The sequence below is a fragment of the Balaenoptera physalus genome (assembly GCF_965194825.1).
Source record: "Balaenoptera physalus genome assembly, contig: HAP1_SCAFFOLD_1936, whole genome shotgun sequence".
Lineage (NCBI taxonomy): Eukaryota > Metazoa > Chordata > Mammalia > Artiodactyla > Balaenopteridae > Balaenoptera > Balaenoptera physalus.
This window is the reverse complement of record NW_028124868.1, coordinates 58,833-81,935: the sequence shown is the minus strand read 5'-3', so window position 1 is coordinate 81,935 and position 23,103 is coordinate 58,833. Positions and strand designations below refer to the sequence as shown.

Below are 23,103 nucleotides of genomic sequence, written 5' to 3'. Positions count from 1 at the left end.
GGAATGATGGAAAATTAGACTGAAGCCAGGGAGGGGTGAGCTACAACATGATTTGAAAAATAAATACATGAAGAATTAAGAGTGACGGGAAGGCAAGTTGATACCTTGTGGATGTGGTTGCTAAAAATGAGCCACAAATTTTGCTTTATGTTTTCTAGCAATTAGTGTTGCTAGAATTTTGTGATCACTTACATAACTCTAATATAAAAGCAAGCGAAATTTTCAAAAGCATTACAGATATTTCTGGTACTGAGACTTCTTAAATTTCTCTCGTCTGTCCTCATAAAGAAGGCGTTGTGGTGTACCAAAATCCTCAACGGCGTCCTTACAGTACATTCTCAGTAACAACAATCATGTAAGGCTAATAGGGCCTTAGTTTAGGGAATTCCGTAAAGGCAGATTTCAAGGGGTCAGTAAATGCAGACCATTACTTTAACCCAAGATAAAATTGATTTGGAGAGGTGCTCTCCAAATAGGGATACTTGCAAAATGGTTCATTGGAGTATGAACCTTTTAAAATTTATATTTTTGTATATGTTTTACAGTGTATGAGTACAGCAATAATATATAATTTATAAATAAATATCTACTTTAGTAGTTTGTACTCAAAAATATTTTATCAGTGGGACCCCATGATCAAAACAATTTGGAGACCACTAGCTTAGCTGAAAGAAGGCACAAAACATTCAGACATTTAACCATAAATATTATTTCTCAATTGAGCTTTTGGTAGGTATTAAATGACAGTAATTACACATATAAATAGTACAATAAGACTCTTTTTTAAAGTAAGCCAAAAATTGGGACAGACACAGATTGAGGCTTTTTGTTCCATAGAGGAGGTAGGGGGAAAGGATGCAGATAGAGGGTTTTTTGGTGTGTGTACTAAAATACATAAACATAACACAGTTTACAGTTTTATCATTTTAAAGTATGCAGTTCAGTGGCGCTGAGTATATTCACAGTGTCTTACAACTATCACCACTATCTAGTTCCAGAGCTTTTTCATCACCCTAGTGGAAACCTCATACCCATTAAGCAGTTACTCTCTATTCCCCCTTCCTACCAGCCCCTGTCAATCACTAATCTACTTTTTGTCTCTGTGACCTTGCCTATTCTGGTTATTTCATTTAATTGGAATCATATCATATGTGGCCTTCGTGTCAGTCTTCTTTGACTCTAGAATAATCTTTCTGAGATTTATCCATGTCCCAGCATCTGTCAGTACTTCATTGCTTTTTATGGCTGAATAATATTTCATTATATGTTTAGACACATTTTATTTATGTGTTCATCCATTCATGAACATTTAGGTTGTTTCTACCTTTTGGCTATTGTGAATAGACCTGATATGAACATCTGTGTACAAGTTTTTATTTGAACAGCTACATACAGTTCTTTTGGGTATACACGTAAGAGTTGAAAATGCTGGGTCATTTGGTAGTTTTATTTGAAGCTTATTTAGGAACCATCAAACTGTTTTTCACAGTGGCCACACCATTTTACATTCCCAGCAACAATTTCTAAGGGTTCCAATTTCTCCACATTCACCAACACTCTTTGCTTACTTTTTTTTTTTTTTTTTTTTTTTTGCCATCCCAGTAGGTACAAAGTGGTATCTCACACTCATTGTCATTTTGATTGTGGTTTGTTTTGCCTTTCCCTTTGCATAATGACTAATGATGTTAAGTATCTTTTTATGTGCTTGTTGGCCATTTTAAAAATTTAATTAATTAATTAATTTTTGGCTGCATTTGGTCTTCGTTGCTGTGCATAGGCTTTCTCTAGTTGTGGCGAGCGGGGGCTACTCTTCGTTGTGGCGTGTGGGCTTCTCATTGCGGTGGCGTCTCTTGTTGCAAAGCACGAGCCCTAGGTGCGTGGGCTTCAGTAGTTGTGGCTTGCTGGCTCAGTAGTGGTGGCTCGTGGGCTCTAGAGCGCAGGCTCAGTAGTGTGGCGCCTGGGCTTAGTTGCTCCGTGGCATGTGGGATCTTCCTGGACCAGGGCTTGAACCCTGCGTTGTCAGGTGGATTCTTAACCACTGCGCCACCAGGGAAGTCCCTGCCCACTTTTTAATTAAGTTGTTTGGCCTTTTTGTTTTTGAGTTGTAAGAGTTCTTTATATATTCTGGATTGTGGAATCTTATCAGATGTGTAATTTGCAAATATTTGCTTCCACTCTCTGGGTTGTGTTTTCACTCACTACTGTTTTTTGAAGCACAGCAGTTTACTTTCAATGAAGCCCCAGTGTACCTATTTTTTCTTTTGTTGCTTGTGCTTTTGGTGTCATATTTAAGAAACCATTTGCCAAATCCAAAGTCATGAAGATTTGTCCGTATATTTTCTTTCAAGAATTTTATACTTTTAGTTCTTTCATTTGCATCTTGGATGTATATTGAGTTAATTTATTTATATGGTATGAGGTAGGGGTCAAACACTCTTTCCACATGGAATTGTCCCAAAATCAGCTGTTGAGACTGTTCTTTCTCCATTGAATGGTCTTGGCACCCTTGTCAAAAATCAGTTGACCATAGATGTGAGGGTTTATTTCTAGGCTCTCAGTTCTGTTCCATTGATCTATATGCTGATCTGTATGCCATTACTGCACTGATCTGGTTACTGGAGCTTTGTTGTAAGTTTTAAAATTGAGAAGTATGAGTCTTCCAACTTTGTTCTTTTTAAAGACTGTTTTGGCCAATCAGGGCCCTTGTGTCTCCATATGAATTTTAGGATCAGCTTTTTTTCATTTCTGCTGAAAAGGTTGTTGGGAATTTTATGTTAATTGCATTTAATATGTAGCTTGCTTTGGGGTTTATTGCCATCTTAACAACATTGTCTTCCAGCCGATGAACACAGGATGTTTTTCAATTTATTTAGGTCTTTAATTTCTTCCAGTAAGGTCTTGTAGTTGCCAATGTACAAGTGTTATACCTTCTTGTCTAAATTCATTCCTAAGTATTTGATTCTCGTGTTTTCTTTCTTTTTCTTTCTTATTTTTAATTGTGATAATATATGCATAACAAAATTTATCATCTTAACCATTTTTTCTTTGTAATTCTAGTTTATTTATTTTTCTTCCAGTTTTATTGATTTAATTGACATACAGCACTGTTTGTTTGAGTACAGCATAATGATTTGACTTACATACATCATGAAATGATTATCACAGTAAGTTTAGTGAACATCTATCATCTCATACAGATACAAAATTAAAGACATAGAAAAAAATATTTTCCTTGTGATGAGCACTCTTAGGATTTACTCTCTTAACCACTTTCATCTATAATATACAGCAGTGTTAGTTTTATTTATCGTGTTGTACGTTACATCCCTAAGAGTTGTTTACCTTATAACTGGAAGTTTGACTGCCCTCAACCAATTCCCACTCCCTCCCCCCACCCATTGCCTCTGTTAACCACAAATCTGATCTCTTTCTACGAGTTTGCTATCTTGTTTCTGAAGTATAATTAATCTACAACATTATGTTAGTTCCTGTGCACAAAATAGTGATTTGATATTTCTGTACGTTTCAAACACCACGGTAAGTCTAGTTACGATATGTCACTATGCAAAGATATTACATAGTTATTGACCGTATTCCCCACACTGTACACTTAATACCCGTGACTCATTTATTTTACAAATGGAAGTTTGGACTTCTTAATCTCCCTCACTTATTTCTTTCCTCCCTTCACCACCTCCCCTCTGACAACCACCTGTTTGTTTTCTATCTATAACTCTGTTTCTGTTTTGTTATGTTTGTTTGTTTTGGTTTTTAGATTTCACTTAGCATAATACCCTCTAGGTCCATCCATGTTGTTGCAAATGGCAAGATTTCATTCTTTTTATGGCTGAGCAATATTCCATTTCATAAATATATACACCACATTTTCTTTATCCATGGGCATTTAGGTTGCTTCCATATCTTGGCTATTGTAAATTATGCTGCAGTGACCATAGGGGTGTATATACCTTTTCGAATGAGTGTTTTTGTTTTCTTCAGAAAAATACCCATATGTTAATTGTTGGATCATGTGATAGTTCTGTTTTTAATTTTGTGAGGAGCCTCCAAACTGTTTTCCATAGTGGCTGCACCAATTTACATTCCCACCAACAGTGCACGAGTCTTCCCTTTTCTCTTCATCCTTGCCAGTACTTGTTGTATTTTGCTAATAGCCATTCTGACAAGTGGGAGGTGATATCTCATTGTGGTTTTGATTTTTATTTCCCTGATGATTAATAATGTTGAGCATCTTTTCATGTGCTTCTTGGCCATCTGTATGTCTTCTTTGCAAAAATGTCTATTCAGATCCTTTGCCCATTTTTAAAGATCAGGTTGTTTGGGTTTTTGATGTTGAGTTGTATGAGTTCTTTGTATATTCTGGGTATTAACCCCTTATCAGATAGATTGCTTGCAGATATCTTCTCCCATTCAGTAGATGATAGTTCCCTTCACTGTGGAATAGCTCTTTAGTTTGATGTAGTCCCATTTGTGTATTTTTGGTTTTGTTTCCCTTGCCTGAGGACACATATGCAAAAAAAAATTATTAAGATCAGTGTCAAAGAGCTCAGTGCCTATGTTTTCTTCAAGAAGCTTTGTCTCTTTTTTTGGTTGTGGTTTCAGTTCTTACATTTAAGTCTTTAATCCATTTTGAATTTGTTTTTGTGCATGGTGTAGTTTAATGGTATTAAATACATTCATATTGTTGTGCAGACATCACCGTCACCCATCTCTAGAACTCTTTTCATCTTGCAAAACTGAATTTCTACACTGACTCAAATAGCAACTCCCCATTCCACCTTATGCTCAAGCCCCTGGCAACCACCATTCTAAGAATTTGACTACTCTAGGTACCTCACGTAATTGGAATACAGTATTTGTCTTTAAGTAACAAGTTTACTTCACTTAGCATAATGTCCTCAAGGATCATCAGTGTTGTACCATCTGACAGGATTGTCTTTTTTTTTACGACTGAATGATACTGCGTTGTATGTACATACCACATTTTGTTTGTTCATTCATTCATCCATCCGTTAATAGATACTTGTGTTGCTTCCACCTTTAGACCATTGTGGATAATGCTGCTATGAACATGAGTGTACAAATATCCATTCAAGATCCTGCTTTCAATTTTGGGGGTTACATATCCAGAAGTGGAATGGCTGGATTATATGGTAGTTCTATTTGTAATTATTTGAGGAACCACCCTACTGTTTTCCACAGCAGCTGCCCATTTTACAGTCCCACCAACAGCACACAATGGTTCCACTTTTCCCACATCTTTGTCAACACTTGTTATTTTCTGTTTTTTTTTATAGTGGCATTCTAATGTGCATGAAGTGATATGTTTTTGATTTGCATTTCTTTCATGATTATATTGAGCATCTTTTTATATACTTCTTGGCCATTTGTATATCATCTTTGGAGAAATGTCTATTCAAGTACTTTGCCCATTCTTGAATCGCGTTATTTTTTGGTCATTGAGTTGTAGAAGTTCTTTACATATTCTGAGTATGAACCTCTTATCAGATATATGATTTATAAATTTTTCTCCCAATCAGTGGGTTGCCTTCTCACCTTTGTTGATTGTGTCCTTTGATGCCCAGAAATTTTTAATATTGATGTAGTCCCAATTGTCGAGTTTTGCTTTTGCTGCCTGTGCTTTTGGTGTCATATCTAAGAAGTCATTACCAAGTCCAATGCCATGAAGCTTTTCCCCAGTGTGTTCTTCCAAGAATGTTATGGTTTTAGGTCTTTAATCCATTTTGAGGTAATTTTTGTATACGATGTAAGATAAGGCTCCAACTTCATTCTCCCCCCCCCACCCCCCACCATTTCATTCTTTCTAAGAGCATGTGCATATCCAGTTTTCCCAGCACCATTTGTTAAGGAGACTGCTCTTTTCCTGTTGAATGGTCTTGGCCCCTTGTCAAGGGTCAGAGATCATTTGACCATGTGGCACAAAGGTTTATTTCTGGGCTCTCTATTCTAGTCCATTGATCTATTTATCTTTATGCCAGTATCACACTGTTATTGTATTACTGTTTTTTTTTTTTAAACAAATACTTTTTTAAAAATTTTTATTTATTCATTTATTTATTTATTCATTCATTTATGGCTGTGTTGGGTCTTCGTTTCTGTGCGAGGGCTTTCTCTAGTTGTGGCAAGTGGGGGCCACTCTTCATCATGGTGCGCGGGCCTCTCACTGTAGCGGCCTCTCTTGTTGCGGAGCACAGGCTCCAGACGCGCAGGCTCAGTAATTGTGGCTCACGGGCGTAGTTGCTCCGCGGCATGTGGGATCTTCCCAGACCAGGGCTCGAACCCGTGTCCCCTGCATTGGCAGGCAGATTCTCAACCACTGCGCCACCAGGGAAGCCCTGTATTACTGTTTTGAAATCAGGAAGTGTGAATCCTCCAACTTTGTTGTTCTCTTTCAAAATTGTTTTGGTTCTTCAGGGTTTCTTATCATTTTTAATGATTTCTTATTGTTTTCCATTTTTTTATTGCTATATGATTTTCTTTGAGTTGTTTTTTTGCTAACTTAGCAGCCATGTAATTAACAAATATGCTTAAGCCACTGTCTCAATGTACCACTCAGATATGAAATAGTATCTATTGACTCCATTATATGAAAAATTAAGAAACTGGTTGCACTTGCCCTACTTCTCCCCACTCTCCACCTACACACACTTCCCCCAACATAACAATATTCGTTAATTTTGTGAATGTTGTCTCAGTTCATTATGGTAGTATTACTACTGTATTGATTAGCTTTATTTTTAAGAAGTATAGCATTTTTCTTCCATGTTATAAGCAAAATCACCATTTTATGTGTTTTTTAAAGGGGGTCAATATCATCAGTCTTTTCAGTGTAACTGTTTGTGAGTTTATTAATTTAAATAATTTTATTGATTAGCTAGATTTTTCAACAGTTGTTCAGGAGTGAGCATCTCTTCAGTTCTTATAAATTTGAGATTATCATTCTGTAACCTTTGTATAGGAATAACAACTTGTTTGGGTACAAAACTTTTGAATAATAATCTTTAATTCAAAACTCAGTCAGATTTGCTCCCCCTTTCTGGACACATACAATTAATATTTCTGTGCCAGAGGCAACCCTAATATTTTTTCCCTATTGGATCCTGGATTGTTGTTGGGTTTTTAAAATTTAAGTTTTCTTACTTTCCCAGGGTATGTCTCAGCGTTGGTCAATCTCTATTGATTTTTTAAAAATAAAATTTACATACCTTACAATTCATTCTTGTAAAGTATACAATTCCGTGGTTTTCAGTATATTCAGAGGAGGTTATACAACTGTCACCACTAATTCCAGAACTTTTTGTCATACCAAAAAGAAACCCTGTGCCCCTTCACAGTCATTTCCTAGCCTTCAACCATTAATCTACTTTCTGTATCTATGGATTTGCCCATTGGGCACATTTTATATAAGCAAATCATGCAATATGTGGCCTTTTGTGTCTGGCTTCTTTTACTTAATATTTTCAAGGTCCATCCATTTTGTAGCAGGAATCAGTACTTGTTGTTTGTTATGAACAGTAACAAACAGTATTTCAAATACATATACAACATGTTTATTCATGAGTTGTTGGACATGTGGATTGTTTCTGCTTTTTTGGCCATTATGAAAAATGGTGCTGTAAACATTAATGTACAGGTTTTTGTGTGGACATGTTCCTTCAATTTTCTTACGTACATACCTAGGCGTAGAATTGCTGGATCATATGGTAACTCTGTTTAAGCTTCTGAGTAACTGCCAAAGTGTCTTCCAGAGTGGCTGCACCATTTTATATTCCCACCTGGATCATATTTCAGTTTGTCTACATCCTCATCAACACTTGTTGTCTGTCTTTTGAGAACAGCTATCTTAATGGGTGTGAAGAGGTATCTCACTTTTTAATGATTTTAATTTGCATTTCGCTAATGACTAAGATGTTGAGCATCTTTTCATATGCTTATTGGCCATTTGTTTACCTTTAGAGAAATGTCTATTCCAATCCTTTGCCCATTTTAAAATTGGCTTATTTGTCATTTTATTACTGAGTTCTGTTTCTTTGTCTATTCTGAATACAAATCCCTTATTAGGATATGTTTTGCAAACATGTTCTTTCATTCTGTGCCGTCCTTTTCACTTTCTTGATGATTTTACTTGTGGTACAAAAGTTTTAATTTTGACAAAGTACAATTTGTCTGTTTCTTCTTTTGTCACTTGTGCTTTTCATGTCATATCTAAAACTATTGTCTAACCCAAGGTTACAAAATATTGACTCTTTGTTTTCTTCTAAAAGTTTTATAATTTTAGTTCTTACTTTTAGTTCTATGATCATTTTTTAGTTAACTTTTGTATGTGGCATTGAGGTAGTACAGTTTTATTCTTTTGCCTGTGGATATCCAGTGTCTTAGTACCATTTGTTGCAAAGACTATTCTTTCTTCCATTGAATTGTCTGGGCACCCTTGGCAAAAATCAATTGATCATAAGAAAAAAAAAATCAGAAAAATCAAAATAAACTTAAAAAATGAAAAAAAAGCGATTGATTATAAATGTAAGGGTTTATTCTAGACGATAAACCCTATTTTATTGATCTATATGTCACTCTTTATGCCACTACCACACTGTCTAACTAGTGTGACTCCTCCAACTTTGTTTTTTCTTTTTCAAGATTGTTTTATCTATTCTTAAGTCATAGGAATATTCAGATCAGCTTGTCAATTTCTGCCAAAAAGAAAAAAAAAGACAACTTGAATCTTGGGTAGGGATTGCATTGAAACTGTAGAAAAATTTAGGGAGTACTGCTGTCATAACGATATTAAATCTTCTAATCCATGAACTGGGGTGTTTTTCCATTTATTTAGGTCATCTTTAATTTCTTCAACGATGTTTGTGGGTTCCACTTCTTTGTAGTTTGGCACTTCTGTTGTTAAAAGTATCCCTGAGTATTTTATTCTTTTTGATACCAGTGTAACTAGTATTGGTTTCTTAAGTTCATTTTGGGAATTTTCCTTGTGGTACAAGAATATTACTGGTTTTTGTATGTATTTTGGTTCCTGCAACTTTGCTGAACTTGCTTATAAGTTTGAGTAATTTGTGTTTGTGTGTTCCTTAGTGTTTTCTATATAAAATATTGTGTCATTTGCAAATAGAGATAGTTTTCCTTCTTCTTTCCGATATCATGTCATTTATCTCTTTTTCTTCCCTAGTTGCCCTTGCTAGAACCTCCAGTACTGTGTTGAATAGAAGTGTTAAGAATGAGTATCCTTGTCTTGTTCCTGATTTTAAGGAGAAATCTTTCTGGTCATTAAGCATGATGTTAGCTGTGAGTTTTTTTTATAAATGCCCTTTATCAGGTTGAGGAACTTCTATTCCTGTTTTGTTGAGTGTTTTTATTATGGAAGGGTTTTGGGTTTTGCCATATGCTTGTTCTATGTATAGTGAAATGATCCTATGTTTTCTTTATGAAGATGGTGTGTTACGTTGATTGATAATCATATATTGAACCAACTTTGCCTTCTTGGGATAAATTCCTCTTGGTCTTAATGTATAATCAATCCCTCTTCTGTGTTGCTGGATTCAGTTTGCTAGTATTTTGTTGAGGATTTTCCTTCTATATTCATAAGGGGTATTGGTCTGTAGTTTTACTGTATCTTTGCCTTTTTTATCAGGGTAATAATCTCCTTATAGAAAGAATTGGGAAGTAATCCTTCTTCTCATTTTGTTTTGATGATGATGTTGTTTTTTGAGTTTGTGAATGGTTGTTGTTAATTCTACTTTAAATGTTTTTTAGAATTCACCAGTTTGGGCCTGGGCTTTTCTTTGGGGGGTGTTTTCTGATTACTGTCTCAGCCTCTGTCCTTATTATAGGTTTGTTCAGATTTTCTATTTTTGCTTGAGTCAGTTTTGCTAGGTTGTTTTTCTAGGAATTTGTCTATTTCATCTAGGTTACCTAATTTGTTGACATGTGATTGTTCATAATATTCCCTTATGATCCTTTTTAATTTCTGTGTGATTGGTAGTAACATCCCCTGGTTCATTCTTAATGTAAATGATTTGAGTTTTCCCCTTTTTGCCTTTGGTGAATTCTAGCTAAAGATTTGTCCATTTTTGTTGACCTTTTCCAAGAACCAACTTTTGATTTCTTTGATTTTTCTCTTTTTTTGATTCTCTGATTCATTTATTTTCATTCTAATCTATATAATTTCCTTCATTTTGCCTGCTTTGGGTTTTATTTGGTCTTCTTTTTCTGGTTTCTTAAGGTTGAAGGTGAGGTTATAGTTTCGAAATCTTTCTTCTTTTAATATGGACATTTACAGATACAAATATCTGTAAGCTCTGCCTTCACTGCATCCCAAAGGTTTTGGTATGTTTTGCTTTCATTTTCATTCATCTCAAAGTATTTTCTAATTGCCCTTGTGATTTCTTCTTTGAACATTGGTAGTTAAGAGTGTGTCATTTAATTTCTCTATATTTTTGAATTTCCCAAATTTCCTTATTGATTTCTAGTTTCATTCCATTGTGGTCAGAAAACATACTTTGTATAATTTGTAAATATATTGTGACTTGTTTTATGGCCTAGCACATGGTCTCTCCTGGAGAACATTATTATGTTCCCTCAGAAGAATGTGTATTCTGCTTCTGTTGGTTGGAGTATTATGTATATGTCTTTAGGTCTAGTTGGATTATAGTGTTGTTCAAGCCTTCTATTTCCTTATTGGTCTGTCGAGTTTTTCTACCCATTTTGAAAGTGTACTATTGCAGTCTCCAGCTATTACTATTGAATTGTCTATGTCTCCCTTCATTTCTGTCAGTTCTTTTCCTTTGGTACCTGTCCTTGGTTTTCCAACACATGGCAGACATTCATTAATTTTTGGATGAAGTGTGTGAATTTGTCAACTACCTTTTAGTCTCCCTGTATTGTCCTAGCTTATCTTGGATCCATTTCATTAAGTCCATGTTCTTTTTCAATTTTCTCTAGAGTGAGACTACAAATTCTTTATTGACTAAAATGGGTAAACCTTCGGGCAAAATAAATTCTTTCTCTTTCCCTTCTTTTTTTCCTTCCTTTCTTCCACTTGTTTCTTTATAAATTTATTTATTTTATTTATTTATTTTTGGCTGCGTTGGGCCTTCATTGCTGCACCCAGGCTTTCTCTAGTTGTGGTGAGCGAGGGCTACTCTTCATTGTGGTGCGGGAGCTTCTCATTGCCGTGGCTCCTCTTGTTGTGGCGCACGGGCTCTAGGCACGCAGGCTTCAGTAGTTGTGGCACGTGAGCTCAGTAGTTGTGGCTCACAGGCTCTAGAGCACAGGCTCAGTAATTGTGGCACCTTGGCTTTTTTGCTCCGTGGCATATGGGACCTTCCCAGACCAGGGCTCGAACCCGTGTCCCCTGCATTGGCAGGCGGATTCTTAACCACTGCGCCACCAGGGAAGCCCCCTTTCTTCCACTTTAATGCTATAGAATATTTTCATAAATCCTTCTCTTTTGTTTTCAGATGACCTTTGTCTCAAAACATTCTGTGGAAGCCATTTATTTGATCACAACCATTTATTTGATCACATTTGATGACCTTATTACCTATTTACAAGATACTGCTTGAGTCCCCTTCCTAGGACATGAACTTGAAGGCTCATTGTGTATGGCTTGTATTTCTTTTGCCCCTCAGAGTTTGGGAAAGGCAGAAAGATAGTAATTGATTCTAGGACTCTGGACAGCTACAGTAGGTGACATTTTTCTCTGCCATTGTTGTGAAACTCATAAATTGATGGCCACCTTATCAAGTGTGGAGGTGAGGAAAGTATCTTGTTCTATAGGACATGCCCTTGGGGTTTTGCTATTACACTACTGTAAAGTCACCTGGCAGCTGCTTTCATAGCATTGTTGTGTGGGCAGTGATATGGCTGAGGCCTTATTTTTTTCTAGCAAATCTTAGTAATAAAACTAAGATATTTAGACTTAAAAGGTTATTTCCCATCCCTTTTTCTGACTTCTTCCTGGCCAGAGCAGGCATACAGTAAACCATTCTGGCAAGGACATAAGGAGCTATTTTTTCACAGGGAACATGTCTCCAATTGGGACATTTATCTTTCTCCTGGGCCACTTATCACCTCAGTCCCTTTTCTGAGATACCAGTGGGATATTTTGAATTGTTGACTCACCTTTTACCCTTCTGCTGTATGGTCCTTTGTGTAGGAAGAGCTTTGTGGTGGCTCCTTATATTTATTCCCAGTTGTTTCTTTAGATATTATTTCTGGGATTTTGTGGTGTGAGTTGAGTCTGTTCCCTACATTCTGAATATTTTTTTACTTTTTAAATAAATTTGTTTATTTATGTAGTTAGTTATTTTGGCTGCGTTGGGTCTTTGTGCACGGGCTTTCTCTGGTTGTGGTGAGGGGGGGTTACTCTTCGTTGTGGTGCGCGGGCTTCTCATCGTGGTGGCTTCTCTTGTTGTGGAGCACGGGCTCTAGGCATGTGGGCTTCAGTAGTTGTGGCACATGGGCTCAGTAGTTATGGCTCGTGGGCTCTAGAGCGCAGGCTCAGTAGCTGTGGCACACGGGCTTAGTTGCTCCACGGCATGTGGGATCTTCCTTGACCAGGGCTCGAACCCATGTCCCCTGTCTTGGCAGGTGGATTCTCAACCACTGTGCCACCAGAGAAGCCCTGTTTCTTTTACTTTTTGATGTTTTTTGTTTGTGTCTCTCAGTTATGAAAGAAAAGGTTCATTAAGGTCTCTGTGCTGTCATATTTTCTAAAATCCATTATCTGTTTTCTCAGTTTTGTTTTCTCTCTCTCTTTTATATTCGATTTCTTCCTTTTCTGTAGGCTCCTTCCTCTCAGCTAGAACCATGCTTATGTCTCTCCTTATCATAGACTGGGGAGTGGAGGGCTTGCCTGTGGTTGATGCTTCTACCACTTTACATCTCTCTCTTCTCTTTATTACTAAATACTTTTGTCAAAAAAGATGTTTTATTACTTTTGAGTGTAAAAGTAAAAAGATAACTAAATATAAAGAGTTTAGATAATATATAAAATATAAAGACCTTGGAAATCACCCATAATTCTCACCATCCTGAAATAGTCGTGATTAACATTACAGATAAGCTTCCAGGTTTATATTTTATGATTCTCATACCTACTGCCTATCTTGGATCTATTTTATTAGGTCTGCAATCTAATGAAGCTAAATATCAAATGAAGAACTCCATGAGAGCATAAAATGAGAGCTTTATTAATGTTTAATTAAATGTTTACCAGTGTTTCTTACACTTTTATAAAACAGGCCGATTTCATACCAGTCTTCACAATCATGTTCATATATGGAGAGAAACAACAGTCCAAAAAAATGAAATCATACTATGTATATTGTTTTGAAGCTCTGCACTTAGTATATCATAGACATCTTTCTATGCAGTAAATAAAGATTTATGTAGTCATTGTTAATAGCTTTATGGGTTCCATTGTATAAATATAATAGTTAGTTCCAAATGACAGATATTTAAGTTTTTTTGGAAATTTTCTTTATCATAATCCGCACTTCGATGGGTAGTCTTGTTACATCTTTCTGAATTTTTCAATTTCCTTGAGAAACATTTCTAAACATGGAATTTCTGGGTTACCAAGTAGGCACATTAAAAATGTTTAAGCCACACTACTAAATTGTCCTTCTGAAATGTTGATTCAATTATTTGTTCACCAGTAATGTGCAATAATATTTTGGTCAATACCTGCCAACAGCATTCTTGTTAATACTTGCCACATAGGCCAGAAATATGGTATCTATCCTGATCCACATTTCTTTAATCACACGGAGTTTTTAGTTTCTTTTGTGTGTTGATCGACCGTATTTCTTCTTTTTTGAACTGCCTATCTTATCTTTAACCCAGGTTTCCTTAGATATGCTAATGCTTTTTTTCCCTGAACATGTGTACCCAGGACATGTACATTTGAGGGGTTAAGAGTGAATATAAGGGAATAAGTGCAACTGCCTGCTTGTTCTTCCCTTCTTCCTTTGATTACACCTACTCTTTCTTTGACTCATTCTTTCTGTGCCTCTCTCTGCTGTGTCTATGCAGGCTGTCCCCAGGCTCTATAGTTCATGCTTTTCTCTTATTACAGTGTCTTTGCACCCTGTCTGCTTCTGTGTTCTTTCTCTCTGCCTCTGTGCACCCGCATTCTGTGCACTTGTGCTCTCCTCCACCCCACCCCATGCTGTCTCTTGTCTCACTGTCTCTGCTGTGTATCTCTCTTGTTCTTCTGCTTACTCCTTTTCTCCTCTCCTTCTCTCATGTTCTTGCTTGTGTTTGTCTCTGTGCTCTTTCTCTCTCTCCCTGTTTTTTCTTTCTTTCCCCCCCTCCCTTTCCCATCTTTTTCTCTCAATGTCTGGGTGTATACTGGGATCAAAGAAAAGGGATAGTTTACTACTGTCAGTACAAAAGAAGCCATATTTATCAGTTTTTGTTTACGGAGAAAAAGCTGAAGATGAATAATTTCTCTGTATTTTTGACCTCTCATTATTTCCAGTTGCCCACGTTTTCAGCAGTGGGGCAAATGAACAACACAAACTAACTACCAAACAAAGAGACCTCCATGAGAGAATAAAATGAGAGCTTTAGTAATATTTAATTAAATGTTTACCAGTGTTTCTTACATTTTTATAAAACAGGCTAATTTCGTATCACTCTTCACAATCACACATATATGGAGAGAAACAACAGTCCAAAGCAGTATCTTGGAACCCAAGGATAAATTTCATTATATGCTAAGAGGTAAAAAGCAAGATATAATATTTACATGTATTTATATGACTGGATCAAAATTAAATATTAGCAGATTATTTTAAGATTATGGGATTATACATTTTTTCTTTTTAATTTTTCATGTATTTTTTTAAACAAGCAGCACATCTTTTCTAATATGAAACCATAAAAATTTCTTTGTGACATTAATTAAAAAGTGACCTCAGCCAGACTGATCAAACATAAAACGTTAGTTATGAGCTGGAAGAGAGAATTCTCAAGTTTTCATTGTGTTCTAGTTTCTGCCTAAAGTACCTATTTGAACCTCCAATCTAGTCATAACAAATCCTTCTAGAAGCAGAGCGAAAGCATAGAATTAGTACGCAGTTTCTATGCCAAGATAAAGTTAAAAAATTTTTTTTAACTTCAGCTGCCAAGAGTTGAGTTAAGTATACTCCTAGGTTCATGGCCTCTCTTTTTAAAATTTCATTCCCAGATCCCATCCTCATTCCTGTCCTCCCATCGGAACTGGCCATGTTATGTAAATATCTTTTGGCTTACAAGAGTTCTTACAAAATATGTATTCTGTGTTGTCATGTATTTTCAACTTATATAAAAGGTATGTCATTATTTTTGTTATTTTCACTAAGCTTGTATTTTTAAGATTCATCACATTGCTATACATACATCTAATTCAGGTTTCTGATCACTGCATAGTACTCCATGGAGTGCATCTACCAATTTACCTATGCACTTTCCCTGTAATGGACACCCAGGTCGCCGTCAATTCCCAACAAGGCAAAACACCAGCAGTGCACATCCTTGTCCACATTGCCTTATGGACCTTGTGAGACTACCTTTGTTGCACAGACCCACAAGTGGAAATCTTGGATCATAAGCTATATGTATACTTAATTTTCTACATTAGTACCAAATTAATTTCCAGTCTATATTCCTCCCTGCAATGCATGAAAATTCCTATACTTCCACCTTTCTGCCAATAATTTATAGTTTTTCCGGATTAGAAATACAAGTTTCCATACCATGGAAAGGTAGGGTTTTTGGGTCATTTTTAATTAAATGTTACTTGTCTTGAGAATCTACCCTATCTCCACTCTGTAATTTCCAAGGGAAGAAAGAGTCTTTCAGACACTTCCAAAATTACTGCTGTGCTTTCAACCAGAGTGCATTCATATGTTCATCCAGACATAATTACAATATACAACGTGACAAAAGTACAAGAATGGGATATTTTCATTGTTTTTATCAGATTTTGACATATAACAGATAAAAGATATGGAAGATTTGAATAGCAATATTAAGAAGTTTGATTTAAAGTATCTATAGAAAACTTTATTCCCAAAACACAGCATCCACAGTTGTTCCAAATGCCCACGGAGTATTTACAAAAATTAACTGTACATTTAGGCAAAATGTTGATAAATCCGCAAAGTAGAACATTTCTAACTAAGCTTATATTCTCTAACCACAGTACAATAAGGTTGGAATTTAACAACTATAACTTTTTCCTTAAATAAACATTTTAAAACATTCTAAACTTCTGGGCTATAGGACAACTAAAAATTGAGATTATAGAATTTTTTTCATTAATGACAGTAAAAGCACATATCCAAAACTTACGGGATGTGACTAAATCTATATTGAGAGGAAAATGTATAGCCTTCAATGATATTTTAGTTCAACAAACTCAACTAGGAAATAATTGAAATAAGCATTCTATAAATGAGTCCCCAGAATTGATCGATTTAACCAAGATCTGGTTCTTTGAAAAAAAAAAACAGACCAAATCTCTGGTTATTCTGACCATGAGGAAAAGGATCAACACTAATAGTATGGAAGGGTATAACCACAGTCAAAGAAGTGTTTTTTTTAAAAAAGATTACTGTATGCAACTTTAGGCTGATATATATTTTTTTTTCCTTTTTTTTTTTTTTTAAATATGAATGGCTGGATTTTATTTATTTATTTATTTTATTTTTTTGGCTGTGTTGGGTCTTCGTTTCTACGCGAGGGCTTTCTCTAGTTGGGGCAAGCGGGGGCCACTCTTCGTCGCAGTGCGCGGGCTTTTCACTGTCGCGGCCTCTCTTGTTGCGAGGCACAGGCTCCAGACGCGCAGGCTCAGTAGTTGTGGCTCACGGGCCTAGTTGCTCTGCGGCATGTGGGATCCTCCCAGACCAGGGCTCGAACCCGTGTCCCCTGCATTGGCAGGCAGATTCTCAACCACTGCGCCACCAGGGAAGCCCTAGGCTGATATATTTTAAAACCTAAATTAGATGGGTGATTTTCTAAGAAAATATAAATGAACAGAATTGACCAAGAAGTTTTAAATCCTAAGTAGATCATTAATAATAGAAATTTAAAAGACTGTCAGTAATCTGTAGACCTCCCCACCTCTAACTATGTGCCCTCCAGGAATTTTGTACAAATATATGTGCCCACCAAAAGTATGAGAGGATGTGTTTCTTCATTCCTTTGCCAACTATGGGTAGTATCAGTCTTTTAAATATTTGCTAATCTAATGTGTGAAAAAACTCATTGCTTTAAGTTGCATTTTTTAAATATTAGGTTTCAGAGATTGCTCTTTACATTTCCTGTTTTGAGAATTAGCTGCTTATATCCTCTGAAGGATATAATTTACATGCCCATTTTTCTCTGAAGAATTTTTCTTATTAATTCTTGAGCATTATTTATATTGCATTAATAGTGTAATAGCATTGTTGTGTACTCAACTTCTTTCTTTTTTCCATGCTAAGAAAGATGTCCCCAACCACAAGATTATAAAAAAGTATTCTCCTTTTTTTTTTTTTTTAATACTTATTTAGGGTGGAGGGCAATGCATTTAAACACTTAATCCACATGGAATTTATTTTGTGTGTCTAGATATAATTTTATTGCCAAATGTTTAGCTAATTGTCAGTAGAGATTTTTAAGTAAGAAAGTGATACTCATAAATTAATTTATGAGAAGAAACTAAGCTGGACTCTCGTCACTTGGACTTGGTAATTAATAGCCGTGGTTCTTTGGAAATTTCTACCCAAAGCAACTAAAATACTATGCAAACACCTTATCAAAATGGAGAGATTGGAAGAGGAAACTAATTCTGACTGAAATATGAAGGAGTTTTATTGATTAAAGTTGAAGTTAGATCAAAACATCCAAGTGAAAATATCTAAAAACATAGCTACGTATGACCTCATGAGTATGTCATGAGTGGAATAAAGATTTTAGAGCCATCCATGTAAAAAAGGTGATCATAATCCTCACAAATACTAAAGCTAAGAGGAAAGATTTCAGAGAATGCAGAGAAGAAAAGAGAGTGAGAGGGTCACTTCCAGACCATAATTTTTCAAACCTGATAGAAAATCCTTTGGGACTTAAGTCATCTAGCTCTACCACCCTCTACAAGATTTTAATGATCATTTGCTAACCTTCCAGTTTTTCCTGTATATTAATTGAGGACTTTAGCTCTTGATTTTCTTTCTTTTCTACCCCAAACCCAGCCACTATCTGGGAACCTTACCATCCTGTTAGTTTCTTGACCTCGGTTCTAATGACAAGTACTTCCATTACATTTTAACTCTACAGTCTCATGGCCATACTTTGAATTTTGGCATTATTCAGATTCGTTATGTCTCTGCAATCTTTACTCATTCATGTATGAAAAGAAATTTTCTGAGGACCATTCTGCAGGCGCAATGCATTTTTGATTTGAGGGGGAGGATATATTAGAGTTATCATCTACCACACTTGCAGAAATAATTGACCAGTTCTGATTTTCTGATGGTGACTAATAGACAGTTATCACCTTAGTTCCTGCTTTTAGAAGTTCTAATCTTGCCTTTCAGAATTAAATCTACGTCAAAATGTTATTTTGGGGGCAGACAAGCTAGTAAGTTTTGGTACTGAAATGCCAGTTGCCAGTTTGAACTGTGCATAGCTAAAAACTTTTCACAAGAAAAGACTGTCTTTTGGTGCCATCGACTGCATTTCTAATTTTGACTCTGTCTTATCAATGTGTATCTCTGGTCCTAAACTTTAGTGGTTATAAGTAAATTAGCATAAACCCATTTTTCTGAAAGAAAAGCATCTTTCGGCAGGCACCTTGCTGGCAGCAGGTCGGCAATAACAATCTTCATACATGAAGAATAGCTGTATACGGTGATGTAAGAAAATACAGCCTTTTTCCTATATTAGAGATGTTTTCCTAAGTTCAGTTTCCATCTAAGAAGTCATTATTTAATTGAAAAGCTTTCTCCCCCCCCCCCCCCCCCGGGTCTCTATGATGGTTTGTCTGATCAATGAACACGGGAATGCGGGAATGAATTTCACCTAGATTTTAATTAAACTAAAAAGTACTACAAAAAGCCTGAAACATCTCTGAGATGGTGGCAGTTACTTTTCCCCCAGTTGTAATAAGGCATTAACAGGTGAGTTTACTCTCACAATAATAGAAATTATAACAGAAGAAGCCAGCCAGTGTGTATCTCCTTTCAAGACGCTCTGCAACAGAAAGCTTAAATCATGGTAGCTGATAATGTGAGTTGACTTGTAGTCACTTCAATCTTTATGTGTAAGCCCAGTTGCAGAGAACAGAGTGGGTTGATTCACATCCAGGCGCTCAGGGATGATGAGATCATTAGAGGAAATGCCTGAGACTCTCCCACGGACTAAGGAAAGTGGATTGTTGTGGTTTACCGACAGCATCTGTAAATGAATTCAGCAACAATTCTATGTTCTAGCCCATGGTGGGTCCTCAGCACAAATTGTCACACACAGTGCAGACCTGTGAATTGTGGTTACTGATTCAATCTGTGGAGGCCAAATTAGCGTGACGGCACGGTTCTGACGGTTTGCACTTAGCGCTAGCCATAGTGTGTGTAGCGCTGCACCAAACGTACAATACCCAGCGCCCACATTTTTGTTCGGACTGTCCACTGTTAAATGGAAATGACGCTGTTGGTCACCTTCCATTGTTCTTGTACCCCTGATTCAGTAACAGAAGATGTAAGAACTGAGAGCCCGAGAAGCTTTTTTCTCCAAATAAGGCTTCATAATCGACATGTATTTCAGTTTGCGTACATGAATAAACACATTGTTATAGCTTTCTTGAGATCCTTAACATACCATAAAAGTCACCTATTTAAAGCGTACAGTTAAGTGTGTTTTAGTGTATTCACCGAGTTGTGCAACCATCACCCCAATTTAATTTTAAGACATTTTCAACACGTACCATAAGCACACTATGTACATTAGCAGTCACTCATTTCTCCCAATCTCCCACCGCTGCCCCAGCCCCTGCCCCGGCTGTGGTTACTAATCTGCTTTCTGTCTCTATAGATTTCATTATTCTGGACATTTCATGTAAATGGAATCATACAACATGTGATCTTTTGTGACTGGCTTCTTTCACTTAATATTTTCAGAGTTCATCTACATTGTAGCATGTATTCATTCCTTTTTATGACCAAATCATATTCCACTGTATGAATGCTCATATTTCACTTATCTATTCATCAGTTACTGGACATTTGCATTTCTTCCACTGCTTGGCTACTATTAACAAAGCTGCTGTGAACATCCATGTACAAGTTTTTGTGTGGACGTATTTTACATTTCTTTTGGGCATATGCCGACGAATGGATATACTCTGGATAATACGGTTAACTCTATATTTAACCATTTGAGGAACTACCAGACTGTTACGCAAAGTATTGTTACCATTTTGCATTCCTAGCAGCAATGTGTGAAGGTTCCCATTTCTCCACATCCTTGAAAACACTTGTTGTCGTCTGTCCTTTTGATTTTCACCATCCTAGAGGGCTAACTAGATACATTTTGTTGAGAAAGAATTTATTTTTAGACTATTTTCTATTTTTAAATGTTTACCGTTTTATAGGCAGGAATGAACTTAATCAGAAAGATTGAAACTAGAAGCAGAAACACACACACCAAGGCTCCTCATTTAATCCGATGTAAGCGTGTGTGCTTTACACCCAGCGGTGCATACCATGTCCTCTGGAAGTGCCAGAGGTTCTCAGACTCGTTCTCGGAAGGGACCGTCAACACTCCCGCGGCCTCTGCTCCACAGGGTGCTCCAGCCTCTGCTTCAACAGCTCCACCACTCACTTGCCGCTCATTGGCAACTTGTTTCATTTGTCTAAGGCTCCAGCTGGCAAAGGTTTTAAAACTTAAAAAGATCCAAAATCTGCCTGTACTAGATTTCCTGGCTCTGCTTCCAGTTCTGCTCTCTGAAGGCACAAAAGAGACCTAATCTTCTACCTCTCAGGTCCCCACTTCCTTCCCTGAAGTATTTCCCCTCAGGTCTTCACTCTTTGAACCATTTCTCACAGGTCATCCTTTCTACTCCCCTTTCCTAAGTTGACAGCTTCTGGGTCTATTTGTTGACATCCTGTTTTTAAGCATGTCCCTTTGAACTAAGCATGTTGTGCTTCAGATGGTGACAGAGGATTTATCATCTTCCTTTCTGTAAGCTAGAACATTTCTATGGCCTTACATATGTTTTACTCCTATTGAACTCACCAAAGCCATTAAACCTTTATTGCCACACTCTTCCTTGTAAGTTTTTGTTTTGTTTATTCTCATTTCTTAAACTGATAATACATGGTACAAAATTAAAAATATATAAAGGAGTATTTGATAAAGTGTCTTCCCTCTCCCGTTTCCCAGGCACCCATCTTTCTTTTCCAGAGCTACTCAGTGTGACTTGTTCTTGCATATCTTTACAGAGATTTTTAAAACACTTTATAGAAGTTTAATTTACATACCATAAAATACATCCATTTTAAGTATACAATTCAATTATTTTTAGTAAATTTACAGAGCTGTGCAATCATCACCACAATCCAGTTTTAGAACACTTCTGTTACCCAGAAAAGTCCCTTATACCTGTTTGCAATCAATCCACATTCCCAGCCCCAGACAACCTCCAATCTGCCTTTTTCCTTTTCTGCACATTTCACGTAAATAGAATTATATAATATCTAGTCTTTGCATCTAGCTTCTTAGCATGATGTTTTCAAGATTCATCCTTGTTATAGTGTGTACCAGTACTCCTTTTTATTGCTGGTTAGTATTCCATTGTATAGCTCTACCACATTTTGTTTATCCCGTTGCCAGTTGTTGGACATTTGGATTGTTTCATTTTTTTTCTTTTTCGGATAACGTGAATCATGCTGCTATGAACATTTTTGTAAAAGTTTTTCTGTGGACATATGTTTTCATTTCTTTTGCATATATACGTAGGATTGGAATTGCTGGGTCATATGGTAAGTTTATGTTTAGCTTTTAAGAAAATGCCAAAGGGCAAGCCCCACAAACAGCAAGAAAGTTGAAGAATGAGGTCAGCATTCAAAAATGGGGTCACATCTACAGCTGGGAAGGGGTGTACAGACAGGTAGAATGTAGATCCTGAGCCTTTAATAAGCACTACATTCGCTCAGTGCTCTCTGTTTTTAGACTCTATATAAGAACACCTAGGGCTTCCCTGGTGGCGCCGTGGTTAAGAATCGGCCTGCCAAGGCAGGGGACACGGGTTCGAGGCCTAGTCAGGGAAGATCCCACATGCCGTGCAGCAACTAAGCGCATGTGCCACAGCTACGGAGCCTGCATTCTAGAGCCCGTGAGCCACAACTACTGAAGCCCACGCGCCTAGAGCCCATACTCCGCAACAAGAGAAGCCACCGCAATGAGACACCCGCACACCGCAACCAAGAGTAGCCCCCGCTAGCCGCAACTAGAGAAAGCCCGTGCACAGCAATGAAGACCCAGTGCAGCCAAAAAAACTAATACATAAAATAAATAAGTTCAAAAAATAAACAAATTAAAAAAAAAAAACAGTACACCTAATGCAGGTGGGAAGGTGGGAGGGACACTGTAAAGGTCATCTATGCTACATGTACAAGAACCCCGAGAGCACACCAATAGGTACCACATTTTTCACTGCTGTAGCCGAGCATTCCTCCTGTACTACCACACTGTAGCACTCCCTTCCCTGATCTACTGCTATAGTCTCTTTGGAAGGTGTTTCAGAACTCTTGTTATGAGAGTGCCAGTTGAACTGTCCTCACTTCCTTCATTTATACCAGGATATAAGACCTTGTGGTCCGAGATCCTGTCCAGAGCAAGCAGGCTAAGACTCTGTCTTTGTTTCTATATTTCATCAGAAAGGGCTCTACTCCCTCTCTTAGTTCATGGTGTGAAGTGTTCTTAGCCTCTCAGGAAAGTGGGGAGAATTGGAAGGACTCTACATGAGAATGCTAGGCTTTGTAAAACACTTCAGTTTTTTAAAAATAAGACTCATTTTGTATTGGACTTATA

At 36.8% G+C, this 23,103-nt stretch overlaps 1 long non-coding RNA gene across 1 annotated transcript; it reads right to left on the bottom strand.

Annotated features, from left to right (window-relative positions):
• Positions 1-13,214: 13,214 nt before the first annotated feature.
• LOC309654091 lies at positions 13,215-22,729 on the bottom strand. Its single transcript, XR_014259831.1, has 2 exons — positions 20,774-22,729; positions 13,215-17,013 (listed from the first exon to the last, which is right to left on the bottom strand). It is a non-coding gene; the product is annotated as an uncharacterized lncRNA (long non-coding RNA).
• Positions 22,730-23,103: the final 374 nt, after the last annotated feature.